The sequence below is a fragment of the Adelges cooleyi genome, unplaced genomic scaffold, assembly GCF_023614345.1.
Source record: "Adelges cooleyi isolate 19-005CV unplaced genomic scaffold, UGA_ACOO_1.1 ACOO_flye_CR_arks_rails_tigmint_CR_PRNA_651, whole genome shotgun sequence".
In the NCBI taxonomy this organism is placed as follows: Eukaryota; Metazoa; Arthropoda; class Insecta; order Hemiptera; family Adelgidae; genus Adelges; species Adelges cooleyi.
Genome location: NW_026096352.1, coordinates 12,430,480 through 12,441,710, shown reverse-complemented (window position 1 = coordinate 12,441,710; position 11,231 = coordinate 12,430,480).

Here is an 11,231-nt window from a genome sequence, read left to right as displayed (position 1 = left end):
TGTATAAAGTGGCCTACACGTGATCAATAATGTTGAGACATTAAAATAAAAGTCAGTCTATAAAAGGACTAAACTGCGTGGGAAATACATTGTGTAATTCTCCAGTTATATATTCTAAGCCATCAAAAATATTGTGCAACACTATTGATCGTGTAGGGGTCCCGCTTTAGATTTTATATCACAAAACTTCTATTAAAGTAATTAGGCAATAACCGTGCAATATAATCCTGTAGAAAAGTTAAAAGGTTTATATCTAACGAGCGCTCGCTAAAACCATCAGCAAATGATACATATTTATCTAGTGTCATAGCTATGAGTTTTGAGTAAAATATCAAGGACCACACATATGGTTTTGTATTGCTTTCATAAACATCAAAAACATTTTTTGTACATTTTTAGTTCACTTTGCTTATAATAAAGTCTATCTTTTTCTTAAATTTCTTCAAAGTTATCCACATATGTTGTACGATCTGTCCAAAAGTAAACAATTGAGTTCGAACGCATTTTTTTAAGGGTAAGTATGATCCATCTTCACTCCATTTCATCTTCTAAGTCTAACATTATTTTCATCTATAGTTTTTAAATAGGTTAACCCATTATAAAATGTTGTTCATACACAATTCCACACGTAAAATAGTCAGATTCAATTGAAAAATAAGCGCTTCAAACATTTTCAATTTTTATATTTCAAGTACAACGACATAATTTGAGCTCCAGGCACCCTTGTCTCAAATAAAGTAAAAATGTCTAAGGATATGCCGCGCTGTCGTTGTTCAGGAAGTATCAAAACTACCAGTGTTTAGTGTTACTACAATCGCATCTTTCCACCGAAAAACTTTCAAATTTCAATGAAGTAAAACCAAATAATGGTTCAAAAACGAAGGGCACAAAGGAAGAACGGTAGTAGTCCATTTATGAAAATTTTAGAGTATAGCAAAAACAAAGTTTGTGAATTCCTCTCTCTCTCTTACATAAGAACAAAAAAAATAAAATTAAGTGCTATGCTAATAAAAAATGTATTTATATAAACAATCTATTGACATAAATAAAAAAAAATTAATGGAATACATTGAAAAAAACTATTTGAAAAAAAATTGTCATAAATGGACTACCGTTCTACTTCTGTGCCCTTCAAATGTATGTGGAAATCACATACAAATCAAAGTAGATTATAATTTTAATAAATATTTTTTATTTGTACTGAAACACTTAAGTAAGATAAAAAAACAAACTCGAGTTTTTAAAAAAAAAATGTATACACATACAGGGCGTTAGGATGGGAGGGGAAGTGCGGCTGGGAAATGCGCGTAGATAAATATAATACTACACTCCTCCGTTCCTCCTGCCCTAAACTTAAAAGTTCAATAACTTCAAAAATAGTTATCCGAAACTGGTTATCGACCAGTCAAAATTTTTAGTACATTATTCTCAATTTAAAAAGTTAATAAAATATATACGTTACCATTTAAGTTTCAAAAGTTGCTATCAAAAAAACTATGTTGAAAAGGGTGTAAAAACAAAAAAAATTGTGAAAAATTAGTCACATTGTATAACAATAATATAAAAAAAAAATTTGAATTTCTTATTAAACCCTATGAGATATTGAGTGGTTCATGATAAAAGAATCACCCTGTATTATATATATATATATATAGGTATGGTTTTTGTCAGTATACTTATTAGTTCTTAAACAAACTATAACAATGAAACGATATTTATATTGATATACGGTGTCATGGTAACGTGCATCCAGTATAGTTATTAATGTTTGTAAATTATAATAAATCAATTTTCACCGTTTTACCGATTCTTCAATTGAGTATCTAAATTTTTCAAATCCTTTGTTGTGTACCTACATATTTTTGTTTGTGTTTTGTGAGAGTGTTAACGAGTGCCATTAAATTCACTCTAACTTTGTACTTGGACCGCCGGACAAGGCAGCGACCGAGTCTGTAATTAAAATTAGTAGACAACCGCGAAACCGTAAATACCGGTCGTGGCCGAGGATGCAAGGGGTCATGTGACAGTGACTAGCCGGCGTCTAAGCGACTCAGGTAACCCCAAATGGCTTTACTGTAATAATTATTTGCTTGTGTTAATTAATAATGATCTTCATCTTTTTAGAACCGACCGACTCGATACTGACAATGTGGACACGTCCTTTGGCCAGCCGCCACACAAAGCTGACGATAAAGACAGTGATTTTATAATTGTCATTGATGATAGCGACGATGAGAACGTCAGCAGTTCGGCATTGAAGACACCGACGACGAAACGGCAAAGGAGTAAGTAACTACTTCATTCGCTTTATAGTTATACAAATTGAAAAATTCTCAAGCGTATTACCATTACATTTTATACTTGCAGTATTTCGGTTACTTATATGAAAATTTCAATTTAGCCGTGCACAGTATAACTGGCCCGAAAGCGGAAAACTTCTCAATACTGCCACTGACGACTTCTCCAATCAAGTCTTCACGAACTTGTCTGTTTTTTCTTCTTTCTAAATTACATCACTTACGCTATTATTATACAAGAAAATTTGTACAGATTATATATATATATATATATATATACAGGGTGTTCCAGCATAAAAGGTAAGTAATAGGTGATTGGACATCTTGGGGAATATAGTTATGATATTTCTAATATTAGCTGACCATGGCATAGCAGCAGTTTGGTATTACTTATTACAAAATATTGTATATTTTATAAAACTGTAATAAAATATTTGATATTTGAAATGAAACCATTTAGAAAGATTTTTAATATTAAAAACTTATAATTTTCATTTTTCAATTAATATGTTAATTTAAAAAAATTAAAGATGCTCGTTTTAAAAGAATAATAATTGTGTATACTATCAAGTGGTTATATATATTTTTTTATTGACGCACACATTTGTAGCCAAGTTCATAAAGATTAAAATCCGCGAGTTTCGTTATTGAGACACTTGGTGCTATCTCGTGAACACTGGGAAAGTCAAGACACAATAAGTAAGCTCTCAATAAATTCCTCCGCTAGTGTGAGCCTGGTTACATACTACGACCAAAGCATTATTTGTACAGTTAAAATTAGAAATGTAAAACGAAGCACATTATTAAAAATGCAATATTGGAAATTATATTCTTCTGGATTTACTGTTGTGGGTTTTTTTTATAGTGTTTGCAGGAAATATACATAAATTCATCTGTCTGACTGTAACTCTAGAACTGTTAATAATTGAAATATATTATGATATTATTAATTATAAGTTTGTTAATATTTTATTATATTATTATGAATTAATTTATTAAACTCATGGCTGTATTAATTCGATTTGCCTATCTTATGTTTTTACCACAAACACATTCTAGGTTAGATTACACGAGTAAATTAGACCAACGGCTATGTTAAGTTCAACACGTTAATTTATTATGTACCAAACTTAACATAACCTTGAAAAAACATATTATTTAAAGTACATAACACGTTATTTGTATTGCTGACATTTTCTTGAACAGAAACAAAATATATCATTCACAATTAATATGTTATAGCTCTTAGCCAAGTGGTTTTTATAATATATTTAAAATTCAATACTCGCAGTCACAGTATTCGTCGGTACATTAATTTACTTGTTGCCAAATTGTTGTTTCATTTACAGTAAAATTTACTATTAATAATTTGACTAGAGAGAATTGTTTTTACATAACAGTCTTTATATTATGAAAGTGTTAATTCTTAGATGGATTGAAATAGCATGTGGATAATTTTCAGAAGTATTTTTGTCTTCAATTATTATCCGCTGACGTGTTTCGGACTCCTTGCAGAGTACATATTCACAGCAATAGTCACTGTTCCGCTGTCAGGGCTATACTGACTAACTGGCTCGCTTGTTTTCTACCGCTATTTATGAGTACCGCTTCATTGATAGCACCGTGTTACCTCGATTAGGGGGGTGTCATGTGGCTTTCTTTCTTTTCTTCTCTTCTTTGTGCTTTTTTTTTTTTAATTCTCTACTTACTAATTTTGCTTTTTTGCATCTGCAATTTACATTTATTTCCACAATGGCTGTTTTTATTGTTTGGCATTGACCGTTTGTTTAAAATTGTTCCTTTCTTTTTTTCCTGTTGCGTTTCATGTGCTACTATTTTTCCCACTATCTTCTCTATTGAAATTGTGTGGGAATCTAATTTTTCTTTTTCTATTACTTTTTTTCCCGACATTAAACCCTTTTTGTTTAGTACTTTTACCTTGTCGAACTGGATGTTATGTCCGCTGTTTGCTGCAGATTCGTCTATACTTTTATAGTCGACATCCTTATCTTGTTCTTTTATCCGAGGTTCTATCGCTCTTCCAGTTTGTCCAATGTATGAATTGTCACATGTGCATGGTATTATAATATATAATACCATATATATAATATAAAACCAGTGTTTGCATTAATCATTGGTTTATATACATTTTTTTTTATATTGAATTTGTTTGTTATTCTGGAGATGCAATAATAATATTGATTTCTTCTGCTTTAGGTTTATTTTGTAACACTCGTTCTAAATTTGCAATATTTAACATCGGTGTTATCGAATAAACATTTACTATCACAAAAAATGTACTTTTATTTGGTGAATTTTATAGTAAATAATCTCAGACAGCCCTCAAAAGTATAAAATGAATAGTTGTTAAATTAACGTTTTGGGCCAAATCTACGCGTTAAAAGAATTACATGTTTACCATTATTCATATATTTTTTATGCTGTGTGGTTAAATTTAACCTTGATAAAATTCGATTTACATTCGTTAATCGTCTGGAAGGCTGGAAAAACTAATGAAACAATGAGTATATTGTGGTTTAATTTGTAAACGCAGGAAGTAGACGCCAGGGAATTCAATGAATGGGACGTGCGTCACCAAAACAGGGAAATGTAATGTTATAAAGGGCTGCGGAACAAATCGTTCTGTGTGAACAACACAATAATGACACCGGACGAATATGTCGTTTTTAAAGAGAAAACAGTTCTTTTTGCAGTGAACAAAGAAGTAAATCTGTATACGAATCCCGTTTCGTTTCAACAATTTTTTTTTTTTAATAATAATAATAATAAGTTTATTTTGCCAATATAAAATTTTCGGTACAACAAAAAAGTAATATAGTACAAAAAAAGAATAAATTATATTGACTCACTTCTAAAAAGCTAAAAGCTTGTGCTAAGAAATGAGAGTTTCTTATAACATTATAATATAGCAACGAAATGACTTAAAATTTAATAAACAACATATAGTCTTATTAAAAAGAGAAGAAAAAAAAAAGAAAAGGAAAAATGTATAAATCATAATTAAGTGTAACATAATCAAACTGGTTAAGCTTAATATATAATTTTAAAGAGTTAATATTATTGAAGTTAAAAAGATTTAAATTTAATTTGTGACACAACAATGTACATTTGTAAATAGGACTCTGAGGGGTTACAGTCTTATAGCATTTAATAGAATTAAGATTAGAATGGCATTTATTTCTAGTATTATAATTATGCTCTATGGTATTCAAACAATGTCTATATTTATGTACAAGTAGAAGCAAAGATTTATAATATAACATGGGTATACGTTGTACATTAAAGTCAATGTATAACTGATTTGTTGGATATAGAAACGGCTTCGAGATAATAACTTTTATTAAACTATTAATAGTTGTATCTAAAGGAGTCAAATAATATTTATAGGTACCACCCCAAAAGGGCAATCCATAGTAAACTAAAGATTGAACTAATGACATATAAATAATTCTCAAGTGTTTAATATCTAAAATATCTTTTAAGCTTTAAAAGTTATAAATTAATTTCCTGATAGTATAAACCAATTTATCCACATGATAATTTCATTTTAGTTTTTCATCAAATATTAAGCCTAAATATTTAATATGATTTACTCTTTGAATATGTTGACAATTAAAGGACACAATTTTATTTTTACAGTTTAAGGAATGTGGACAAATGAAAAGATTATGTAAGGTAGTTGAATTTGATCTAAGATAAAATTGTATATAATTAGACTTTTTTAGGTTTAACTCTAAAAAATTATTATTATACCAACTCTCAACACTATCTAATGAAATATTAACCTCATTAAATAGAATATCAATACTTTTATTATTAAAAAGTATAACCGTATCATCAGCAAAACTATAAATATCACCTTTTATAGAAACATTAAGAAGGCCATTAACATAAATATTGAATAATAAAGGGCCTAAGACAGAACCCTGCGGAACACCACTTGAAATATTATTTACATTACTACATTCACCATTAACCCTTAAAATTTGAGTTCTATCACTTAGGTATGACTTGATTAACTTTAAAATATTACCTCTTATCCCAGCATAGTGTAATTTTCTATTTAATAGTTCTAGATTTACAGTGTCAAATGCTTTTTTTATATCAAGAAAAACATCTATTACATAATTACTTTTATCAACATTTTCATAAATGTAACGAGTAATATGAAAGAAAGCGTCATTAGTAGACATTCCCTCCCTAAAACCAAACTGTCTACAAGAAAAAAAATTTGGTTTATTTAAAAAATTAATCAGTCTGGCTTTAATACATTTTTCTAAGATTTTTAAAATTGATAGGGTTAAAGATATTGGTCTATAACTCTCAGGTAAGTATTTATCACCGGATTTAAATAATGGGATAACCACTGCTTTTTTGAAGGCATGAGGGAATATACCTAACTCAATCACTTTATTAAATATAATTTCCAAAGGTTTTGAAATAGATGTAGCAGTCATTTTTAATACCTTATTTAATAAATTGTTTTCATAAAAAGAACAATGATCCTTAATTTTAAGTATAAACTTTACAATTTCATCACAAGTGATAGGAGTAAAATATATACTATCATAGACAAATATGCTCAACAATTTAAAACAAAAGTGGTTGTAATGTGAAACTTCACGCCAGACCTTTAAACTACTATAGTAGTTCCTAGGGAGTATTAATATAATAGTTTGTAATTAGAACTGTATCATACAAATCCCGACCTGGCATCGCAAAGATGCTTACATCTAGGTAATTAAAATTTACAGGAAAATACAGACATATTTTAATTTTGAACAAACGATATTTTGTTATCTACTATTTGAACCGACTCTTAATCAGGTACCATAAGAAAACACTTAATAAGATGTAAGTACGTATTTAGTTTTTAATACATTTCTTTTTAAACCGATTTTTTTTTTATAGCAAATAAAATAAAAATTATGAATCATTTTTATTATACTTTTAAATGGATGTTGTCAAAATATATCAATTTATATGTCTGGACTTTCAAAACTGATACAGACTTTTAAAAATCAGCTTCGATCAACAATAAATAATCTGGAAACGATAATGCGCCGTTTACGCTCATTGAACGGTGTGATAACATTAGTAATATAGTATAAAGATGTATTATACCTATACAGAATAATACAGTACGTAAAGTCTATATAGTAAAAACATATATAAAGAGTAGGTATTGTAATGGCGGCGACATCGTTACGGAAAAGTACGTTATAGTATGTACTTACCAGCAGATCTTTGGCAGCAGTACTGATTGTAATCCATTATTCAAATCCTATAATACTTAAAAAAAAAAAAAAATATATATATATATACATGTATAATCTATATGAACCTGTCTTATATGTATTTTTTATATATAGATGGTTTTTTTTGTATACCATCGACCTTATTATGCGACGACGTTTCATTATTTTGATTATAATATACTGAATGTAAGGAGGGTGTCGGTCGAGACTTTATTGCGGGGTGACCGAAGTATTGCAATTCCGAATTTGACAATGCTTTGCTCCTCCCGTGCTGAGCAGGAACCCTTCCCGCATGGGATCCGGACGATTTATAACGTCACCGCTTTTGATTGCACGTCGAGATTAACTCATCGGCCATATGCGACCGAAACAGGGAAACGGTACGGAAAATGGCTGGCAATAATAACATGAGATATAAATCTTAAAATGTATTTGATACGCGGACAGATTCTGAGTTCGTGAGGTTGGGCGAAGACGGCTAGAAATAAAGTTAGGGTGCCTAAATGACAATGTTTTGGATTGAGTCAACGACAGTATATCATACTAAAAAGCAGTTGAATTCAAACTACCAAGGCAATAGGCTTAGGAGTCGGTCTCCGATTCAGATGTTGAATTTCTACTTATTCACCTTATGTCGGCCAACTTTACTATTTTAATGGAACGAGACGATTTCGAACTTAAACATTCAAATCGCCGATAATAAGCAATACAGTATTATAATATTACTACAACTATAATAATACTATATAAGTACTATAATACGTAAATATAAGTACCATGAAGTAAGATTAATTTTAACGTAAACAGCATGAGTTAACCTAAATATATAGTTTGTTTATTTGAATTCTAAAAAAAAAATAATATTTAAATAAGGTTACTGATATAGCAATATAGTCTTCATAGAATTATACTTAATTTAGTATATTTTTTTTTTGCTATGATTTATGAAAATAAATATTATTGTTTGTAGAAAATAATGATTAGTGTACACAAATATTCAAAGAATAAAAGACATTTAATAATAAAAATTATAGCGCATTCCCGAGAAGGAAAAAAATAATATAATTAATTGTTCTCCGATATTCAGTCAACATTTAATATCGTTAAAACCCAAGAGTTTGCTATAACCTTTGCGTTTCGATTTTTTAAATTTAATCAAGTTAAACTTGTAAGTTTTTAAGCTCTATCTGTGAAACTAAGTGAGCTTGATCTCGATTAAGTTCATTGTCGTTAGAGATGTCTGTGCACGTCAAACATTTGTTATGGTATTAATTTTGATTACTACTTGCGACTAATAGAACACCGATTAAAATATATTAGAATATATGCAATATAAAAAATACATTTATGACCTTAATACGTTTTTTTTTTTTTAAAAAAAAACAACACACTATAACCCAAGTTGTTTTTTAGCAAGGAATCCTTTTTTATACAACATTTTTTTTTTAAACATCAAATAATGAAATGTAACCGGATTATAATTTGAAAAAAATGTATCGTTTTTGGCCCTGAAATGAAACAGTACCTATATAGACAGACGCTTTAAGATACCGATTAGCCAACATTCAACCTTCCAACATACAACATTCAACCAAGAGGAAGCTTTTGCCAGGACTAGTCGATCCTCAGGAGATTCTCGGCCCTTCTTAGAGAACTATCTCACGTACAGCTTTATGATGAATAATCCTTTGACGTGCATCATCATTCCTGTACACATACAATGTAACCCCCGCATTATCGTTTCTTGCACGGGTCCGGCGTACGTGATCGCTGTTCGTTTAACTTGTGAATAAAGCATAAAAATAAATAAACTTGACTACGCCTTACAAATTTTGTAAATTAATTATTTGACGGAGAATAAAAAGGCGACAAGTCCGTGGGCTCTCGCTTTCTAGACAAAGTCGGTAAGTAGATAAAAAAACGCCGGTTTTCCTTTTATAAAAAATACATCGAAAAAGCTTTTTATTTTCCTCAGGCATACAAAAAACTCACCTTCAAACTGATTTTCTGATTATAGTTCTAATAGCCTGACAAAGAAAGAAAACACAATTAAATTATTTCCTTTTGTACGCTGAGGGTTTTTAACAGTGTAGTAAGAAATGCTGTAAAAATATTCTATTGAACTTGAGGTTTTAAATCCTCGGAAACAAGTTTTGAAGTAAAAATGTATTAAAATGATTTTGAAATTCAAACAAATTGTTGATGTTCGAAAAAAAAAACGAAAATGGAGCAGAGGGCTACAAGAGATATTATTTTTTAAACACTGTTGGAAGCAGTTTCACCAACACAGGATACTGTTAATGTTTTCCTGACGGACTTTTAAAAAAAACCATTGTTTGATATACAATAAAGAAGGTTAAAGTGAGGGCTAAGGATTTGAAAAATTAAGTTGACTGGACAGTCGCAATCGTATTGGATAATATAAACAAGAAGATAACAAGGTTATTCCACCGTTAACAATTTAACAAAATCTTATGAACAAATTCTACTAATCAATTTATTTTTAAATACAATCGTTTTATTTTTGATATTTTTTACATGCTTTATTTTTAATTTGTTACAAATACTATATAAAACTAATTTCAAATAGGTACTCATATTAAACAACTTCTACTCAAATACCTCAAACAATTGTTTGTAACAGATTTTCTTAATTCAGGCAATAATTTTTTCAAATTAACCAAAATTATGCACAATTAATTTCTGTATAGTGCTATACCTCAATACTGTTCCAGAAATTTTTTTTAACTAACTCGGCTATTTTCGGAACATTAATAAACGCCCGTATTTTTAAGTTGAACTTTATGTCAATTTTTTAGAGTGCTTTCTCGATTCAGGAAAAATGAAAAAGAAGGAGTAAATTGTTTTAAATTTGTGTCTTGTAAGTTACTTTGGTACTATGTACTATTTGTACTTATGTACAATTTATGACATATAAATTAGCAGAATATTGGTATAATGGTTAAAAAATCATCGTGGGGCTGAACAAATAGTAATTTTAAAAACCACTGCAGTTGTAAAAAAATAATTACTGTTTAAACGATATTATAATATTTAATGTGTACTGCTGTGCGACGAAGGCGTCATCAAAAACTCGTATTAAAACACCAATACCCACTGCAATATTGGGAAAACTTGTATTCTGTTATTTTTTGTATATATAATATATGTGTATATTTATCATAAACAAATTAAGACCATCGGATGTGGGTTGATTTTTTTACCCCTCTGCTGTTGTAATGTGTCTCTACCATACAGCGACCTAAATGTTCGACTGTTTTCTGTTTTCGTATAAATAAATTATTGTTTCTCTCGACGGACTCGGTCATTATTTAATCAATTATCACAATCTAGACGTTTTGAGCGTGAATTAAAATATTCGAACATCTGAATAATGGGGCGACCAGATATATGTATGACCGTTATTATGGCAAAGTGACAACCTTCTCTCGTGCGCTGTCTGCGTTCAACCCTTTTGCCATAGAATTCTCGCTGCACATGACAATATGGTACTATATTGTGCGAATTCATGGAATGGTATATGCATACTTACATACATACATGTATATATAGGTAGAACGTGATTCAGTTTTAATCAATCAAGTTTTGGGGCATACAATGTATATACTTACAAACAACAGCTTATAGTAGATCA